Source organism: Balaenoptera ricei, chromosome 9, assembly GCF_028023285.1.
Source record: "Balaenoptera ricei isolate mBalRic1 chromosome 9, mBalRic1.hap2, whole genome shotgun sequence".
Lineage (NCBI taxonomy): Eukaryota > Metazoa > Chordata > Mammalia > Artiodactyla > Balaenopteridae > Balaenoptera > Balaenoptera ricei.
Window position 1 is genome coordinate 60,974,747 of NC_082647.1, and position 21,639 is coordinate 60,996,385.

At 37.6% G+C, this 21,639-nt stretch overlaps 1 long non-coding RNA gene across 2 annotated transcripts in view; it reads left to right on the forward strand.

Moving 5' to 3' along the window:
- LOC132372001 (uncharacterized) overlaps nt 1-21,639 on the forward strand; it is a 246,119-nt gene that overhangs the window by 59,029 nt on the left and 165,451 nt on the right. The window contains exon 3 of one of the 2 annotated variants that reach the window (XR_009505062.1): nt 18,430-18,521. The exons of the other annotated variant lie outside the window; for it this stretch is intronic. This is a non-coding gene — a long non-coding RNA (uncharacterized LOC132372001). The remainder of the gene's footprint in view (nt 1-18,429; nt 18,522-21,639) is intronic. 2 annotated transcript variants of the gene reach the window in all.

Here is a 21,639-nt window from a genome sequence, read left to right on the forward strand (position 1 = left end):
ATGGTAAGTGTGCAATAAAAGTTAGCTATTTTCTTATTATTATTACTGTTGCATATATTGTTAGCTATTTTTATTATTATCATCACTAAGCACAAACCAATGTTCTCTTTATTTATTCTGTGGCCCTGAAGCTGGCATTGTTGTTGTTAAGTGTTAAAAGTCTTTCTAATCCCAAGCTCTTTTTTCTTTTGTTTATATAGCCATCTTCCCAAATATTCCTTTGAGGCTAAGATTTTCCATGCTTGATTTAATCCAAAAGATGAATTTTTTTTCCAAGGCAAATGAATAAAATCAGTTAAGACTTGTTGAGTTATGGGAAAAGGAAAAAAAAAGGATAGTTTTCATTGATTTAGAAAAAGAACCTCATAGAAGTATCTAAAAATTAATGTAAACATAAAATAAGTTCAGTCTGAGCATAATAATGATTCTCGAGGAGAAAATTTAAATTAGCAACATTGCAAAAATAGATTTTTTTAGTCTAGGGTATTGTTGACTCAAATTTAAGCTTTTTAAGGGAAAGATTAATAGGATACTGTAGATGACAAGTAGAAAATCTTCTCATTCAACAACGTTATGCTAGGGAACAATGAAGATACTAGGGGGAAAGCAGCTGTCCAAGAAGAACTCCTTCCCTGTACAAAAGTGTCCAGTAACCAGCTCAATAGTACTTCATTCACTTAACCCTGAAAGGAGATTGTGATATAGTTTCAAAATATAAATTAGCAAACCCTTTGAAGAATAGACCTAAGATATACCTTTGGTCAGATTTTACCTGTGACACCATAACTGGGTCTACATGTGGTATGTTAGGTATATCATCCTTCAAAATATCCCTTTCCTATGCGGGTTGATGTCAAACCTGATCAGGTGACTTACTTTGGGCAATTAAACATGGGTGAAAATGATAACGTGCCATATCTGAGCAAAAGCTTTTAAGAGCCATCTGGTGGCTTTTCCTTCTTTCTTTTCACTCTGCCACAGGGAATGTCCCAGGTGAGGAACTGTTCCTTCAGTTGGGTTGGGATCCCACAATGAAGACAGTAGGGTACAGAGTCTCAGGTGGCTAGTGACAAATAAATAGTATAAGCAAGAAAAAAACTTTTTTTGTCTAGGTCACTGAGATTTTAAGGTTGCTTATTATTGCAGCATAACTTAAGCTAAGCTGATACATACACACGTGTACATTATATATGCCCCCCCACAAACATAAATACATTATATACCCAGCCACCCACACATATGTGTAGTGATGCTCTCTGCAATATGGGACTTGTGTTGGCTAGCCCTAGGGGTACATGTCTCAAATTTCTAAAAAGACATCTCTCCTCAACAGTAACCTCAACTGGGAGGATGAGAGGCAGGAGAAGGTGAGAGAGAGGATGATGTTGATAGGTGGAAAAGACCAGAACTCTGAGTCTACTTTCAGGTTAACTTTTTGCCATTTTTGAGAATATGTGGTTCATCTAGTAACCCCTGTAAGAAATTAAATGACTGTACCTAGTTTTGTACCGCCAGTAGGTCTAGCCCAACACTGAAAATAGTATATACTTAATAAATTATGCTTAGACAAATGAATGACTGATAATGGTACTGACCGTAGAAAACAGAGGCATTTTTTTCTCCCCGAGTTCTGATGAATCTATGAAATTAACACCATTCATATTTTCCTAGAGAAAATATTCTTAGAGACTCTCTGGTTAGGGGGAAGAACAGGATGGGAAAGGGAACAGTGGAGAAGGATAAGGAGAACAGGAGAATGGGATGGTATCAGCCAAGCAATTTGGATTAATTAAATGTCTTCTTTGAAAAAAAAAAAAAGCTTTGAAAAAATGGCAATAAACCATAACAGCTCCTTACAAACAGTTTCACAAAGTGTCAAGATTGCCTGAGAATGTTTCCAGTGTTAATGCATGTTGCTATTCTTTAAAGAGGCCAAGGATGATCTATAGCTCACGAAAAGAAAACAGGTGTGAAGGTATTATGCCAAATGTAATTTTCCTGGGTCACAGTTTCAAAGAATTTTATAGGTCTGTGGAATCCATTAAGTGAATTATTTGAACCCTCTTAAAGTCAAACTGTTTATTACAAATATTTTATAAAAAGTTATAATTTGAGTATTTTTATTAAATATCTTTTTGGCTTTCTTTTTTTTTTTTAAATCAGATTTTAAATAAGCATGGTTTGGGCCCATCAAGCAGCTTAAACTATTTTTGAAAAGTTTTGGGTTCAATAAAACCCAAGCTGCTTTTTGCCAAGCACCTTTTCCTCTCATTTTGAAAACCATATGTATTTTAAGGGAAATTTAACCCATGTGTTTTTGATTCGTTTAAATTTAAATAATCAAAATGGTGTTTTTTACAAGCTAGTTGATGTCAAAGAAGCTTTTTGAGCCTTTTAAAGAAACTTTTATTCTAAAAACAAGGAGCAATGATTTGCCAACTGTAAATGCATTTCAACACCAGGAGGCTTGTATTCATTTGTAACTGCAAACCCCTGATTCTGAGTCCCTTCTATATCTGACAGAGATAGATCATTCCTGTTCTCTAACGTATTGGGGCCTAGATTCCCCAAAGTTAGCTGGCTTTTTGATGAAATAAATGTATTAAGGCTGTAAAGATAAGAAAAAATGGTGATGATTGTTAAAATGTTTTAAGAAATCATTTGGTGGTTCAAGAGGTTGTGTAGTCAAATGGAAAGTGTTTTCCTTCATCTGTCACACATTTATTGAGTCTTTATTATGGATATGGCACTAGGCGGTGGGCAGGCTGCTAAGATGAACATCTTTGAGCTTCCTTAACCCAAAATTAGGAAGAGTAGTCTCAGAAGTTTGCTTTCTTCATTTATTAAAATAGAGTCCTAAAAAGTCCAGTTGGGTAGGATTTTGATGGAAGGAGGACTAAGATTTGGGTTTTGGAATTTTGAGAGAAGAGGGTAATATTCTTAGGGAATTAGATTAAGAATGAAAGGAGATAAGAGTTTATCAGGCAGATGGTACTGCTTTTTCTCTTTCCCACCTTTGTCTCTCCCTGTTGAGATAAATTTGAATATTCTGTCATCTTTCACATTAAGCTATTGAAGAAATTTGTCTTTTATATCCAGGTTACTGTATAAATATTGAGTAATACCAGACCAAAAATTGTTGTGACATTCAACTAGCTTCAGGTTGACATAATTTCATTCAACAGTTGTTTATCAAACACTTAGTAGGTACCAAACATAAAATTGCATTCATTAATACTCCTGGCTATATTTCCAGTTAAACTTATTATTATCCAGCCTATATTTTTTATCTTCTACCCAAGGATATCTTTTGATTCAATTTACATAAGCATTTGGAATGTGAAATTATGTGCCAGAAATTGTGCTAGCATTGGGGTCACAAAGAAGCCTGTAATCTAGTAGAGAAGAGAGATGTACAAAAAAAGATTAAAATAAAGTGTGATCAGAGGAACAATAATCATCAGAGTCTTTGGCATGTTTACTTCTAAAATAAGTGGGTTTATAGACTAACAATGTGTTTAACCCTATCCAAAAAAAAAAAAAGATAAATAGTTAATCCACACTGAGTTCTAGACTCCTGCGTCACTTCCCAAATGCTCACACACTGTCTGTTTAGCAAACAATTAATATTTTGCCAGAAATCAACTTCACATTTTAAATAATTTCCAAAAATGATCGTCTTCACCCTTCTTTTAAAATCAAGACCCTTTAGAGCCCTCACTTATTTTCTACAGTGTCCCCAAAAGAATTAATGTTGACTTGGAGACCACACTTGCCAGTTCTTTCAGCATCCTGGGAGCATAGAGTATCTGGGAGCAGACATATTCACTCATTAAAATAGACAGATACTATATTCTTTTATCTTACTACTTCTCTTACCTCTCTAGACCAGTGGTCCTCAAACTTTAGCATTATCAGAATCATCTGTAGAGCTTTTTAAAACACGGATTCCTGGGCCCTACTCCCAGTGTTTCTGATTCAGGGCATCTGAGATGGGCCCTGAGAATTTTTATTTCTAACAAGTTCCCAGGTGATGTTGATACTGCTGGTCCAGGGACCACGTTTTTGAGAATCACTGCTCTAGAGTCTATATCTACCACTTTGTTTGGAAATCATTTTTCTTGCCAAAACAGATGAAGGGAAAATTAAGAATGAAATAATTCTGCTTTCTTCCTATAACTTAACAACATCATCACACTATCTTGACTAAGTAGTTGGGACTCTCTCTGAATTCATTCATTCATTTAACAAATGCTTATTGAATACCTACTATGTACCAAGCACTGTACTAAGCACTAGGGAAACAAAGATAAAACAAATTCTCAGCTCATAGAGAAACTGTATGGAGGGAGACAACAGAATCCCCCTGGGAAGTGCTGTGTTGAGGTCTGCTAGGGTCATATGAGGGACCAGACCCATGTGCATTATTCATGAGTCTTTGTAGGGGAGGGGAAGCTCCCCCAAAAGGCAAGGATTGTTCTGTGACCAAGAGGAGTGATGCTGGGCAGACCAAATCCACAGTCCACTTTGGGGGTTGGGGAAGATTTTGCAAAAGAGATGATATATTATAAATTATTTCTGTATTTCCTAAATTTTTCTGTTGCATTAACTTTTATTATAGTAGCTTTTGTTTACATAACCGTGGTTAAGAATCTGCCTAACAGTGCAGGGGACACGGGTTTGAGCCTTGGTCCGGGAAGATCCCACATGCAGTGGAGCAACTAAGCCCGTGCACCGTAACTACTGAGCCCGCGTGCCTAGAGCCCGTGCTCCACAACAGGAGTAGCCACTGCAATGAGAAGCCCATGCACTGCAACGAAGAGTAGCCCCTGCTTGCCGCAACTAGAGAAAGCCCGCTCGCAGCAATGAAGACCCAACGCAGCCAAAAATAAATTAATTAATTAATTTAAAAAAAAAAGGTTTTCCTTTTACATTTGAAATCATTGATAATCTTACAAATAATTATAAGAAAATTAAATTTTTAAATATTTTGAGTATTCTTTCCTTAGGAATTAAGAGATAAAAGCCCCACATTCCTAAACCTACCCGCTGCCCCCTGCACTGAGGTAGAGCAGAGCCAAGACCCTGGAATATGTTGCACAGCGTCACACCTGCATGACCAGAGTCAGGTTATATTTATAATCTGGGAAGCAGAGACAAGGGAGGGGAAAAGGGAGTCACAGTAGATATATTGGGAGCTCTGTCTGATGTTGTTCTAGAATTCAGACTTCAGAGTGAAACTGAGTCAGAAACCAAGAAAGGTTAGGCAATGTCAGAAATTAACGTTCTAGGTGGTACTAAAGAATTTTTCCAGGAAACTTGCATTTATCCTCTAAGTGATTTGCATTGAGCTTCTAGCTCTACTAGGTCATGGTATACTAAAGGTGTTCAGCCTTTGCCACAATCTCAGACACCATCTTCTTTCTTGGGTGTGAACAGGCACACAGCATCGTTGCCATGCAGCTTCCCACAACATGGCCTCACCTCCTCCCTGGGGTACCTTTGAGGCAGCCCGTTCCTCCCTCTCAAGAGGAGCAGGAGAACAGGCTATGGAAAAGAGAATTCTCACAATTTTGTCTTGTACACATTACTTTTACCTGTAAAGGTATGAGATTCAAAATATCTCAAGTCTTCGGCTTCTGGTAGCCCAGTTGACCTCTCCCTCTTTCTTACACACACACAAGAATATAAAATAAAAACTGCAGTTACCTCTGGGTCAGGAAAAGCATTGAGACTTATCATTCAACAGCAAGTATTTACTGAGTATTATGTGCCAGGTCCTGTCTAGGTGCTTGGAATGTGCCAACGAACAAAATAGACAAAAAAATGTCTTTGCCCTTGTAAAACTCACATTCTAGTGGAATTCTTTTCAATCCCATGTGAATGAAAGTATCAAATTCTTCCCTCAAATGACATTTAATGGGGAGGGGCATAGATAAAGTGGGAGAACCGTAAACATGATCTGGACAAGTGGCTTCTCTGAGTGGGTAGAAAGGGGATGAGTGACAGAGATAAATTTAACTACTTTGCAGTTTTGTTTGGATTAAGACCATTTATCTTTTTAACAAAATGGAAAAAGTTCTATTTAAAAAAACTAGGAAACTTACAAGTAGGCAAATTTAATAAGTAAAATGATGTTCTTTTTCCTCCCAGCAAATCTCTTTCTGCTTTTCAGGTGTTAACATAATCCACCTACCAGTCAGTCGGTCAGTCAGCATATCATGCTCATCGTTTCTAGTATGGCATTTCCCAGATAAGAATCCCATTTTCATTTTTCTTACATGGTTTCAAGAGCCGTCTGGCAGTCAGGCTGTTGAATTGAATTCAAGGATGCTTTCAGATTAGTGCCATGAAACAGGCAGTTCACTGTATTTCCATAAGGCACATTACTGTCCCTCATTGAATGATATCTGACAGAAATGGTAAAGAGCAACTTATCTAGCATCTAACAAGCAATGCTTTTCCCAGGATGGACAGAGAAAGGGATGCTGAAGGGAGGCATCACATGTAAGTCTTAGCATCATTGAGTAATCACAGTGAGTACATGGTAAGCAAGTCAGTCCACGCCCACCATTGTGGCTAGAAAACCTATACTATGGCACCTGTCCTTGAAGAACTTAGACGGGTAAAATTCCATTTCAAGTGAAATAGAATAAAAAGCCCAATTCTCTGGAAACTCCAAAAAGAGAGGCCTCTGTAGGTTGAGTAATGGGGAAGAAGTGGCCCCTCAAACCATGCATGAGACCAGAGTAGATTTCTATCGGTAGACTTTGTTGCCAAGTCTTATGGTATTACAGAGCCAGAGTTGCTACCAAGTATTTGCCATGGGGAAAAGTATTGTCATGGGCTTTCTATTCTATTACGGGTGTCATCTCTGAGAAATGTCTACACAAGTGCTATAGCACAAAGACCTTGCATTAGGACAATTAGCTAGTCAGTCAACAGCACTATTGGCTGCTATTTTCTGTTGGAAACAGATTGAAGCCTCAGTATAAGTAAATAATCTCATCCTGGGGCAGAGGAAGACTTTTCTAATCCTTAAGAGTGTCCTTTGGGACTTATTTTAAGTTTCTTAGAGTCATAAGGTAGGTATCATTGGGAAACAGTTCCAGATTTCCACCGGTTCTGTATTGTGAAAATTGCTACATCAAATGAACAATGAATTGTTTCACAGCTACTTTGGGGTTGATGGGTGGAAAATGTCATCACAATGATTGTTTCCCAATTTACAAACCAGTAGGAATTTTTTTCTTGGAAAATTGAACACATATGTAACTATAACTAGTCTGATGTTTGGTTTTCCATTTAAAAAAAAGTATGACTAAATGTCTACCATATACAGTGCTTTGTGTGCTAACATCAGTGGAGGATGGGTTTGGGCAGGGTTGACACCATTTTATAAAATGATTATTAAAAGTCTAAATGGGATGAAAATTCAAACAAATACTTTTCCTGAAGTCGTAGATTCAACCTAAAATTAAATCCACAGTTATTCCACTGTGGCTAGAGGTGGTAATCAAAGATTAAATGGATTTGCTTTGCCGGGGGTCCCCAGTTACCATCAAAGCACCTGTAATCTCTGGATTGAGGCCTATTCCTATAATGAAACTCATTTGGTTCTTTCACATTTTCTCCCTTCAACCCTAATAGATTCTGTGGCTTTTGTGTTATATTTTCATCATTCTGATCAAATAATTATTCCCATCCCATCTTGCTCATGCTTCTTTGCCTCATCTCTTTTGTTGCAGATGTAAACTTACACGTACTCCCTCTTGTCTCCTCCCTACTAATCCTGCCCAGAAATCATCCTACGGGTGAATAGAAGGTGTTGACTATTCAATATGTTTTCTGTGTATTGTCAGCTGCTTTATTACTGCTTCTCTCCAGTTCTTTGCCGCTAAGAAGCATGGAGATGTTCATTTAAATCGCTAGGCTTCTGTCATGTCACAATGGGATGGATGCCTGGGATCGGGTGGATGCTTAGAGTATTACTGAAAACCGTGTCTAACTGGTGTCAGCAGCAAAGCGGCAAAGAACGCAGAGATATCATTTTCAGAGGATACAGAAAAAACATCCTCAAAGTGGAACTATTTTCTCAGAAATACCAGGCTTATTAATTTCTAGTTTTCAGGGACTTATAATCATGGTGAATGAGCTTGAAGTTTAAAATTCTGTGGTTGTCATTCAAATAATATTGGAGATCCAAGATGTATTCTCAATCAAAGTCTTTGCAAGCACAAACTGAGCTTATTCTAGTACTCTCCTCTCTTGCTAGATGTTCATCAATGTTATTTATTTATTTCTGAGCAGTTTGGGGTTCTATGAAACATGACTGAAATAGGTAGCCATTAAAAGGAGGGCGTTGAACACTATGACAAGTAAGGATATTCCTGCTATATTATTAAAAGTAAAAACAATGTGTATTCCATGATCGGATTTTGTTATACACACACCAGGAATACACACACATACCCTGGGTAACAAAGAATGAAACTATTTACACCCAAACATTAGCTGGAGATATCTCAAAGTGGTGGGATTACAGAGGATTCTTATATTTTTCTTTATGGTCATTTTAATTTTCACAATAAATGAAAACAGTGAATATTATATATTATAAATTAAACCACAAGCAATTTGACGTCATATACAGAGAGCCCTCAAGGGGATGGGACTTACATTAGAAACAAAGAGAACAAAACAAAAACAGAACTAGAAGTCCATGTTGCAGGGGTAACTTAGAGCTTTCATGATGATTTACTGGTTCTGAAGGTGAAAATAAGTTCTGATAGATTTCAAATTAGTTTAGTCTTCATTGAGGCTCTCAGTGTTCCCATTCAGTGTTCCAGTGTGGGTTTTGTTTATGTCTAACACTATTTCCAGATGGTTCGGGAGGAAAAAAACAAAGATTTTTTTAAGGTAATGTCATCACATTTTATTCTCATATTTGGAAACAAACAATATTGTATTGTGCCCTTCTTTTATACATACATATATGCCCTTCTTTTGATATATTTAAAGAATTTCTTTTCTACTTCCTCTTATGCCTTTTTGCAATCTTCTTTTATTATTATTTAGTGTTTTTTGATTTCCCTCCAAAAGCTTTATGACAGCTGAGTTTAAGTGGTTGCTTCAGGCTACAGAAGTCAAAGATGAAATTAAATTATGCTTCCAGGCTTGGCATACAAAATCACAAAAAATTTCATTCATTATGATTAATTAATCCAGAAGCACAGTGGTAGTATTATGATTCTATTGTATCTGGAACTTGGCACATTTTCAACTGACATTTACATGGTAAAGGAGAAAAGGGAATGGTAACTCTGTGCCTGGCAAACTGCTCCATAATAGACAGGCTGGAAAAAAAGAAAGAAAGAAAGAAAAAAAAGAACAAACGAGATCATGGGAAAAAAAGATGTTATATATTGCATGTGGGGGCTTGGATTTTTTGAGACTCCTCTCACAATTGATTATATCCTAGAAAATACCATAATACGGGATAACGAATGGCTTACAAGTCAGAGTTACCCTCAATATCATTTTTATTATATACCTTGATTCATCCTATATGGTGTTATAGTGAAAATTAATCACAATGATAGTGATAGGTACATGTGAATAATAAAAACATTTCAAAAATGCCTGTTAGAAAAAAGGCATTGCTAATGAGAATTGCCTGCTCAAATCCTTTTATGTGGACTCCTTTCCTTTGTCGTAATAAACTTCAAAAGTAGATTACCTGGGATTTATTATCTAGCAGACAGCTGACATAACTAAGGAACCAGCACCAGCTGAGGAGGGACACTTCTCAAGGGTGAAGAAGATAAAGAAAGACAAGGAGAGAAAAAGAGAGAGGGAGAGAGAGGAGAGAATTAGGAGTGAATCTGTTAGCCACTGCTGCAATAACACAGAATAATAAACAATCACAAAATCTCAGTGACATACAACAATAATCATGTATTTACCACACATCTGTAGGTCAACTGCTGATCTCTACTAGGCTTGCTCATGCATACGCAAATCAGGGAGAGATCAGTTGCCCTAGGCTGGCTCGGATCTACTGGGCTTCTCAGGTTCAAAATGCAGGTCTATAGGTCAGCCAGGAGGCTCTGTTCCCCATCTTTCTGTGAATAGCTGGCTAACCGAGGCATGTTCTTCTCATGGCAAAGGCAGAGGCCCAAGAGAGAGCAAGCTCCACCATATAACAGCTTCAAGCTTAAGTGCCCATGACATCTATAAACACTCATTGATCAAAGGAAGTCCCATATCCTGGGCATTAGTAGAATGGGGAAATAGTAGACCCTAGAGAGAGAGAGTAAGAACTGTAACAGTAGCTCCATCATCACAGGAGGTGAAGTGGAAGGGGAAGTGAGAGTAAGAGAGACTTGGAAACAAATAATTTTCTTTAGATTTTCCCTGACCCATAGCCAAGCAAATGAGGAACTCATATTGGTAATGTTCGGCCTTACAAGGTTTTGGGAGCTTCATTAGAATTTATTTTGAAGAATTCTTGCTAATAGCATGGTGGTGACTTTGGGGAACACATTCTGTTGTGGGTCATAATTGCATTTTGGCAGCAACTTTCTTTCCCATATACTGGCATGAAGTTTTTTCTGAACAGTGTGGGAGAAACTGTCTTTTCTGGGGGCCTGTGAATTTCCATTTGTCATTAATTTTGAATCATGCTGTCATCATGACAGCTTAGGGGCCTTACGGATGCAAACATCAGATAAGTCAGGTAGATGTTAAGTTAGGTTGCTCTCTGAAATGTACTGTGCATAAGTGCTATATATGGATGAGGATCCAAAATATACTTCCTATATAAGAAAGCCAGTTAAAGACAGAGCTCTTTAATTATTAAGGCATGTATAGGAACACTGACAAAAGACTGACTTCCATAACTGGTTCTATATCCATTTATGTGACATTATGCAAAGGAAACCCTTTATATTCCTTGAAGTACCTTATTTTCTATACCTGTGAAATGAGATATTTAAAACATGAAGCAAAACTTACCTATATAACCGAAAGATCTATACTAAAATATTCAAATCTATCATTCTGACAAACTAAATGTGTTCCACTTTCAAGGTTTTACAAAAACTTTTGAGACCTCAATATAGGATTTAGACTGAAGTGAGGCAGAGGCCATTTTTCTGTCCCTTTTTGACTCTCTCCTGATAAACACGGTTGTGAAAATCAGATTTCTCTGCAACAGTGTCCTACTGTCCATCTGCAGCTTCCTTGGTGAGAAGAACTGGTGGTGATGGCAGCAACAGCAGCAGTGGCTGCTTGCTCTGATCTAATCCCTGCATTGTAGCTTCTTGGGTACCCAGAAGCCAGAGCAGCAGTGGCAGCAGAGTGGTAACAGGTTCTTGACTCAGGCATGGCTCCAATAGTGCCTCAGTGGTAGTAGCTTGTGAATCAGTTTTGTATTATTCTGCAGTCCCTTCTAAAGACCCAGAGTACTGCCTGATCCTTCCACATTTCTGATGATTTCATAAGAACTCATTTTCTATATAAATTCTTCCTGCTTATAAATAGCTAAAGTGGTCTCTCTTTCCTGCATTGAACCTTGACTAACATAGAACCCTAACTTATACAAATATATAAATGATCTAGAAGAGGATCACATGAGCCAATTAGGTAGGAATATGCAAATCTAATATAGAACAAGGATGATCAAATTAATTTTGTACTTGTATTTCCTCTATATACTCATCAACAAATATGTACTTATGTCATCAAGAATACAGGAGCTATAAAGTTTTGTAGATGAGATAAGAGCTGCATTATAAGAATTCAAATTTTACAAAGTAATTAAGGAGACTTCCTCATGATAATTTTTGTCTGATATTAATATGGTTACAGCAGATAGTTTTTTACTTGAAAACTTGATTCTAAAATTCATTTGGAAGAACAAAGAATAGCCAAGATACTCCTGAAGAAGTAGAAGAACAAGGTGAGGGGACTTGCCTTACCAGATATACATGTATTTGAAAGCAATCACAAATAAGGTAAAGTGATATTATTACTTTGGGGAAACTGACAGAACAGAATGGAATGGCTAGGAAGAGACTCACACAGTATGGAAACTTCCTATATGACAGGGCTGGCAATGAGGCTCAATTGGGAAAGCATGAACTAGTCACTCCAATATGTTGAGAAAACTAGTTACAGGAATTTTTTAAAAGCCCTGCTTCACTCTATTCACACACACACACACACACACACACACACACACTTCAAAATGGTTTGGTGATTTATCCATGAATGGCAAAACTTCAAAATTTTAAAACTTTGAGAAGAAAGTACAGTAGAATAGCTTTAAGACTTCTGAGCAGGGTTGAGTAGGGAAGACATTCTTAAACAAGATACAAAAATCAAAAACCATAAAAAAAAAAAAAGACTGGCTTTGTCTTTGACTGCAGTTATTTTCTGAAAAACATAGATATCTAGTCAGTTAAAAGTCAGATGTCTCAGAGATTGTTTCTCCATAAGTGGCAGCAGGTCACATCCAAATGACTGGGACATAACAGGAACACAGAGTTCAGGACTAAGAAAAGGTTTTGTGTAGACCCAGTTTGTAAATGTGAGCAGCCAGTTGTGTGTCACCTGCTACCATTCCAGAAAAAGGCGGGACATGTGGGAGGGATAAAATTCAACAAAGATTCTCATCATTTCAGGTCTCGTTGTAATGTCTTATTATTTTCATTTCCTATTAAATGATCCATAGTGATAAGGTTTTATGGCTTTATTTATTATAAATTCTGTTCAGTGAAAACCCTTGAAGAACATATGGCATCTCTAGTTCCCATAAATATGAAGCATTTAAAACATTAACATAGTTATTGATTTTTTAAAATAACTGGGTATCTAATTGTATTTTAACATAACGTAAGGTGTCTTAAACTGTAATAGACTTAGCAGAGGTCTATTGACATATTAATGGCCTAGGGAGGAAACTGGTGAAAAAATTCTTCCATTGGAGTGATAGTACTGTTCTAGGTGGGACGAAGAGGGAAATAATAGGGTGAGACATAGATGTGGAGAAATAAAAATGGGCATGCTCTCAGCTAGAATTCACACACCAGAATAGTAAAAACCAACTTTTGAAATGGAAAACAATTCCTCACTTTTTATATTACAGCAAAAATTCTTCTAAAGGGAAAGAGAATGTTTTAATAAAATGGAGGTCTATCATAATAACAGTTTAGAAACAGGATGACTGATAAAACAAGCTCATGCTTTTTTAAAAAATGTGCTTCTTAAAACTATATAAACTAAACCTCCTATGAACTAATATCCTTGAACAAGGGTAGGTATTTTGCTTTTTATTTTTAACATTTTTTTAAGTTTGAGGACAACTTACTTTCCCAAAGATTTCTTGACATATTAGATACAATGCAAGTAAAAGTGAATAATATCTTAAAAGGAAACATCTAATAGCCTTAACCCAACAATATATTATAAAAGCATATATGCCTCAAAATTCATAGACCTAAGTTCCAGTCATCAGTGTTGAGATCTTAGGCAAACCTTCCAACTTTCTTATGTTTCGATTTTCTTGTCTGTAAAATGAGGGTATCGTACAAAATAATACTGAAAACAAAACTAAAAATCTAGACAAGTAGAAGGGCAGTCATTAAGCAACAGGGAAGTTGCAGAACCTGTGTATAACAGGAGGCCAGAGAGGAAAAAGTAACAAGAGCACGACAGAGCTTCACTCTTCAAGAGAGACTGGGTATCTATCAAGCTAAAAAGACAGATGGCATTCAACATAGGAAAACATTTTTTTAAACACCTTTATTAGAGTATAATTGCTTTACAATGGTGTGTTAGTTTCTGCTTTATACCAAAGTGAATCAGCCATACATATACATATATCCCCATATCTCCTCCCTCCTGCATCTCCCTCCCACCCTCCCTATCCCACCCCTCTAGGTGGTCACAAAGCACTGAGCTGATCTCCCTGTGCTATGCGGCTGCTTCCCACTAGCTATCTATTTTACATTTGGTGGTATATATAAGTCCATGCCACTCTCTCACTTCGTCCCAGCTTACCCTTCCCACTCCCCGTGTCCTCAAGTCCATTCTCTACGTCTGCGTCTTTATTCCTGTCCTGCCCCAACATAGGAAAACATTAAAGTTAGTGGAGACTGAATCTGAAACAAGATAAAACTCCAGGTTGCAGAACTGGGGCCTGAGAACTAGGCCGCTTTTGCTGAGAGGATATGCGTACTGCTGAGCGTGGGGCCAGTGCACCTTAAAGCACTCCTCTCTCAGGTCTGACATTAGCGTTTGGGATTAGGAGAGCCTGGTCTAAGAGATGAGGGCGAGGCACTCCAGGAAGGTGAGAGCACAAGCTGCGGAACCAGGAACCCAAATAGCACTGTGATTTTCAAGACATTATCAGGTCCCCCACTGAAAGTAACCAGCAGAAGAATGAAGATTTCATTAGCACTTTGGTAGAACCAGAAAACGTAGTCCTAGACAGGCTGTATGGCTGTCAGCCCAGAAACTTCACTGTAAATCATTTGGAAAATCGTGTTTGTCAACAGAAAATTAAAATGCCTTTAATGGTAGTTGCTTAAATGTCGTCTCACATTTTCACCACAGCCTCCTTTTCTGGGGAGAAAATTTCAAATTTGTCATTATTATCCTCTCTCAGAAGTGGCTCAGGGAAGTTGTTGTATGAAACATAAACCAAAGCACAACAAACAACTTCCGAATGGGATGCCAGTGTCGTATATGGAAGCAGCATGCAAACCACAAAGGGAGGAGAGTAGGCAGCAGATTTGTCAGGTTGCCAGTAAAAGACAATGTCTAAATTTCTGTAACCAGATCCGCCTTTAGAATATTTTGTGCTTTCCAAATCAGACCTGAGGTTTTCTGGAATGATGAACAGTAACACTCTAAGCAGCAAAGTCTTAATCAGTACTACTTTGAAATGTGTAACTGAAAGTTCATCAGGTCACCCTGTTGAGGTTAAGAACATGATTATGCGCTGATGTTGCTCATTTCACACATGAAAAAATCCCAGGGCAGTTAGGGGCCCTCTTGAGCCATTTGTATTTTTTAATTGTTTATTTAGATTTGATTTTTCTGGACTTGGTTTAAATGCTGTCGCTTTCTATGCATGTTAATCTCTATGTCTGTCTGCCAGGTTTTCAATACAATACAGTGTAGTGGAAAGAATGTTGGATTATGTCTCATCTTTACTTGCAGAGAACCACCAGTTTAGGCATTTAAACTTTCTGAGACTCTCTCCAATCTGTAAGTAAGGAAAATCATACCCACTGCAAAGTTGTGTCATGAGGAATCACCTGAGGGAAACTGTGCAAGGCCTGGCTCTTCACAAATAGTTTCTGTTCTTGGTCTACAACTGGCCCCACCCTACCTACTTAAATACATTTCCTCCTCACTTAAACCTACAACTTCCACTCTAGAAAGGCAAGTCTCCTTAATGTTCCTGCCATTCTAATTCTCACTTTCCACCTTGGGTTACACTACTATGGCCCCATCCTCTTTACCTAATTTTTACTCATCTTTCAGGTCTAAAAGGCAAACGTGTCCACACAAAAACATCAACAAAATGGAAAAGGATCATGTTATTTTATTTTACTCCTACTTCTGACATCTTTTGTTGGCTACGTATTTGTGTAGACAACCATTCCTTAATTTGTGGATAGCATGTGGAATGCATAAAATAGACTTACTGAAGTTCATCTTTGTAATATTCATTTTCAATTCTACAAATATTTATTGCTTGCCTACTATGTAGAGGGTATAAATTTGAGCAAAAAAAAAAAATCAGTCTATTCCCTCGTGGGCTCATTATCCCCTTAGGAAGAAATTTGAATGATGCTACATGTTGTATTTTTCTCTCAGCTAAGGCAGTTATTTTGAAGTATCTTGTGTCTTTACATTTGGTGAAATTCAGGCCATCAATAGCCTTTTGCTTGTATTTTCTGGAGTGTAAAATGAGATTACGTAGTCAGCACTTTAAATAATATGATATATGATGATTTTAAAACAAGGTGCTGTAATTTTCCATCAAAGCTATTTAAAAATCATATTGAGGCAAAAATGGACAAATTTTTTTGCCAACAGATTATGACTTGGTAAATGATTTGTTAGGAGTTAAACAAAGGGCTTAGTGGTAATGTGATATAACCAGAACACATTCTCCAGAGGTGAGTTACATTTATCAATCAAATGAAAAATGTGTTTAACTGCTAGAATACATGTCAATCCATGTGATTCCTCGGCTTCAGTCAATGGAAGGTAAATCTGGTTAACTAAGTTTGAGTATATTTTGTCAGCTTTGTTCACATGGTTTATAGGTTTATATTTGAACTCAAAGCTGCAACCTTAATTTGTTAGTTCCAAGCTGGAGGCTTATGTTCTCTTTTAGAACATTCTCTTTCTGCACTATTAATGTCCCTGTCTCATAAACTAAACCTTATTTTCTGTGTTCACTGAGAAGACCTTATTCTTTAGAAAATAAAAAGAAAGCAATGATATACTTCCTGGCACTGTTTAGCCTCTGCTTTTATGGTAGGGCATTTTTACTGATTCTTCTGGGCAGAAGGACATGCTCTCCTTGTGTTAGAGAAGGTTACTTAGGAGGGATAGTCTTCAGCCCTTTGAGTTGCCCGTCTATTTGAGAACCTGCTGAGCATGATTACAAATCACGAGTTGGGCTTGGGTTTTCCCAAGCTGGCTGCAGAGACAACTTGCCTAGGCTCTCAGTGAATAGCCACAGCCCACAGAGAATGTGTGTTTACCCAGACCTTTTCCACGGTTTACTTCTGAAAATTGGTTCAACCACATGGGAATCTAGTTAGACTCTTGGAATTATAATCTTTGACTGGCACATAGCCCAAACATTTTAAAATAGGATTTGGAAATCAGATTGGAGCTTAGGAAATGAGCAAAGAATGGTAAGAGTCCATATCTAAACCTCCTTCAGGTCCATCTGAAATCCACCTTTTAAAACATGGGTTTCCATTACCAAATCATCCATTTTTACTAGTTTTATGTAGGAAGCAGAATTTTAGTGAGACACAGTGAAAGGTAATGTTTCAGTCCTCATGCAGCTCACTAGGAAGGTAAAGGTGTATGAAAACTTACATGTGTAAGATCCCCTATTAAACTGAATATTCCACCCAGCTGTTTAGGAGGATGATTTTTGTAGCATAAGGTCGATTTTATAGTATACACCTGTGGTATTTCATCCATGGACCAAGGTCCGTGATGTGGTTGATGAACTGAAGTGTAAAGTTGATAGATAAACTCTATCTTTAGGAACCTTCAAGTCATTATATCTGCATTTCTGAGTACAAGAAGGGAAAAATTAAGACTGATGCTTTATTCGAAAATGCAATGTTTTTCTTGTTAATGATAAACCATAGTTACTAATAGAAAGAAAAAGCTTACCCATAGTAGAAAGCTAGCAAAACAAACAAACAAACAACAACAAAAAACTTGCTATGCAATGAAGAACTTGCCTTTTCTAGTTCTAACATTCAGTAGCTGAAAGCAGATCATTGCCATAAAGAGTATTTACCAATTTTAAAAGGTCTTGGCCCATCATAGCTAGTGTTAGATTTGGAATATAGCTTTTGTTGCCAAGGTGACAAACACTTATAAATATAACACATCTTCTAATGTGCTTTTAACTTGGTATTTTTATGGCTTTTAAATCAGATACCATTAGCAAATATATTAGGTAATTTAGCTGAAAGACCATTTTCCTCTAACACTTTTTGTTACATTTCCCCAGGTATTTCAGTAAATGTCTGTTGTGACATTCTACTCCTGCTAGGCTTCCAACGTAAGGGGATACATAAAGTACATCTGGTAAAGATGAACATATATTACCTTGCCTTTTTTGTATTGATCACTGAAAAATGTGTAAAAGAGAGTTAAATTTGTAGTCTCCTTGAAGAGCAATCATTGTTCCTATTGTTATTTTGGGGTTTATACCCCCTCCCCCAAGTAACAATCTGGCTTTAAGATTCAATACACAGAGGAAAGGGTTTTGGGGACAGCGTAACAACTATATATTAACACTCCCCAAAACCTCCATATCTAAATGCTTTCTCTTAGATATCAAAAAAAGAAGACTATGGGGAAAATAATTACAATAAACCATCTGGAGCCCTACTATATTCGCAAGTCTCAGTTTATTGTTCCAAACAGTAAATTCAACAGCCCAGGCAGGGAAGGAATCAGCTCTAAATGTATTCACTGGATTTTTAAAAGACTTGTGAGGTGGACATATTTGTCACAGCAAAGGTAAAATCAGATGAGACATATTTAGTTTAAGCCCAAATTTGCATTTATTGTTACCGTGTCAGAAATTCTTAGAAGATTGTCCATTAATTCATTCATTCTTTTTTCTTTCATTCATTCAACCAACAGACATTTAAGAAGCATCAGCTATTTTTCAAGCATTGGAGGTACAGAGATGAGCAAGTGCTGGCCCTCAAGAAGAATATAATATCAGGAAAGAGGTAGGCAAATAAATGAAGTATTACAACTCAGATAAGTGCTAAGGTAGAGACTGCACACAAAGAAGGGGTCAGAGATGAGTCCCCAAAAAAGGAAAGATGCTGCAAATTGTCTTTAGAGAATCAAGATGGAAAAGAGAAATATATATTTTACTTAAACAGCAAAACTCTAGACAGGTAAAATGTTTTATATAGTAAATCCACAATTGCTGTTTCCTTACTGTGTGATCCTGAATGTTTCTCTGTGCCTCAGTTATTCCTCCTATCTAATGTAGATAATTATCCTTGCCACCCGCATAGCTCATAGAAGACTGTTGATAGGAATAATGGGATATGAGTGGTGTAGCTATTTGAATTCTTTGGAAAAGAAAGATGCTATGTAAACACACAGCATCCTTATTATTCCAAGCGGTAGCATTTTGGATAATTACTGTATAATGCTGCACCTTTGTGTGTGTGTGGTTTGTTTCTTTATGGAAAAGTCAGTGCTAGTGTTAAGTTTCTCTAATAACTTTGGAAGCAATTTTAATCCAGCAGACAAAACATAATAACCTTTAGAGTAAGTTAAATCCCTTTGTATTTGAGTAGATTTTGTTATTTACCAAGGTCTTAGGCAGTTTTACCACAGTTATGGAAAAAAGTGCCCAGCAAGCCCAGTTCTCTCGGTGAGTATCTGAAAGACACTATTGCGGACAGGCCAGAAGCTTCTTTACAACAGACACGGCTCTCAGAGTGTGTGTGTGTGTGCATGCGCGCGCACGCGCGGGTGTGTGCGCGCACGAGTATGTTGTGTGTGTGCCTGAGCCTGGGGCTTGCCAGAAAGAGCTGGGAACGAGCTGAGACTGGCTAGCATACCTGAGGCAGCTGTTACACCATGGCGCCTGGATTCTTCTCTCAGACTCCAGGCTGGCTCCCCTCCTCCTCCTCCTCCACGCCCTCTTCCTTTTCATAGTCTAACTCTCACTGTCTTTCTTCCTCTTCCCTGTGATTCAGTGGGAGATTCCCATGGCCTGAGACTATGTCCTAGTTCTGCTGCCAGACATTCCAGGACTGTCTGGCTAATGGAAGAACCCATACTGGTCAGAAAAATGACGCACAGCACTCTTAACCTGTTTCATCTTTTCTTTCAGTCATTCATTCTCCCTCTGTTTCTCTTTCTCTCTCTCCACCCCCCACCCCGCCTCTCCCTCCCTGCCTCTCTAGTTCTCACCTTGATTTCAGTGCTGAAGATTAGCCATGAATTACTTGGCAACCATGGAAAGTGACAGTTTAAGGCAGATCTGCTCTTGGGTACTGTAACTTGCTTCAGGATATCTCAACAAGACCTGTCTATGAACTCAATCTAGGATTTGCCAAGGTACTTCAGCCATCCATTAACAGGAGAGGCAGCCTCTACTGAGGAACCTGCATTAATCCCTCCTCTCCCCCTAGAAGTGCTGCTGCTTAGAAAGCTTCCTCCAGGAGCAGTGAGGTGACACAATAAATAGCTAAATAGCCACAAGGATTAAAAACCTATACAAGAAACTGTACTTTTCAGTTTAATCTGGCCTCTCATGGTTTGAGGTAGTTTACCATTGGCCACCACTGGAATTGGGCAGAACTAGTATAGCCAACCAGGGTGAATTTTCCTAGGGAAAAATGCCAATACTAAACTAGCATGGGAAAGGCAAAGAACCCTAAGGGCCCTTGACAAGGGTAAAAAGTATGTATCACCACTGGAAAGGCCAATGATATTAATCCTAAAAGATGGTCTCTGGTTACATTTCATGGACTTGGGACCCACTGACAGAAAAGAGCAATTACTTATAGTCATATTTTTAAAAACTTTGACAAAGATCCCAATCATGGTGGATTAGGTATATTTAATATCTCAATTAATCAGCCTTCTACAATGGTAATATGTCAACTTTGGTTCAAGAAATCCGCTCCAGTTGATAGTCATCCAGGAAGCATCTTTCATGCCCACATATTAAATTTAATCTGCCACCCCTGTTTTATAAGACTCTGTATTCATCTGCTGAAGAAAAGATGCTTATTTTTATCATTCCAACTTAACAGCTTGCTTAGCAAAGCTGATAGGTAGGAGTTTAGAAAATATTCATTGAATGCCTATTTTGTATATTTACAAAAGAGGTAGATTTAAGGGAGTTACCCAAAAGCAATATGTTTTTTGTCCCACCATTATCCTATTGGTCTTCCTTTCATTCAGCAGATTTATCTGTCATGAAGAATTTAAGTTTCATATTTTCCTCTGTCAGTTGTGAAAAGGCCTGTCAGCTGGGGCTTACACTATAGTTTGTAAAAGACCTATAGCACACAATGACAATACAATCTTATATTTGTGCTCCCAGTCTCCAGATAATCCCCCACTTTCCTCCTCTACAGCCCAGTTATGATCAGGCTTAAGTTGCATATTCTGTTTTTAGCCAGATTTTGCTGATAAATGCTATCAGCAAGACTGAAATGAAATACAGAAGGTTTAGCTCTTATTACCAGTATAGAACATGCCTTGGGAGTTGTGAGTGTGATACTGAGACAGTAGTTGTATAAAACCATTTAATTCACAGAAACTAAATAAAGGAATGTTAATGGCATTGGCTTTTATCTGTTGAATGTTTCAAGGTCTTTATTCATGCACCTGAAAATACAGACTTTTGATTAACATTCCAGGAGATGTGCCAGAGATAGCGGGCCATTTCCCTTATGGTTTCCGGTAGGGATATAGTTCTGAGAGAAAACTATGCAAAGTCTTAACGTTATTGGTTGATACCTTCAAACACAAGATACTTTGTTTTTGCCATTTTTATTCTGAGTTCACCAATACCCCCAGTCTCAGAAAGATTTACATTTCCCACATCCATGCAGAAGCTAATAGTCTCATTAAATGGAAACCATGTAAATAGTTGGAGGCCTACAAATCATTCTTTTTATAACCTGCTGGATCTGCAGCAGAATGTGAAGGACTGGTATATTAGAAAAATGCATCATTGCCTTAACCAAGGAGAGGCAAGTGTTAACCATCATTCCTAGAACTCTGGAGTGGAACAAAAGCTTGCAGCCTGACACCAAAATAACATTGCAATGAGAAGTGAAATTGCTTCTAAAGCTAAATTGCTTCATT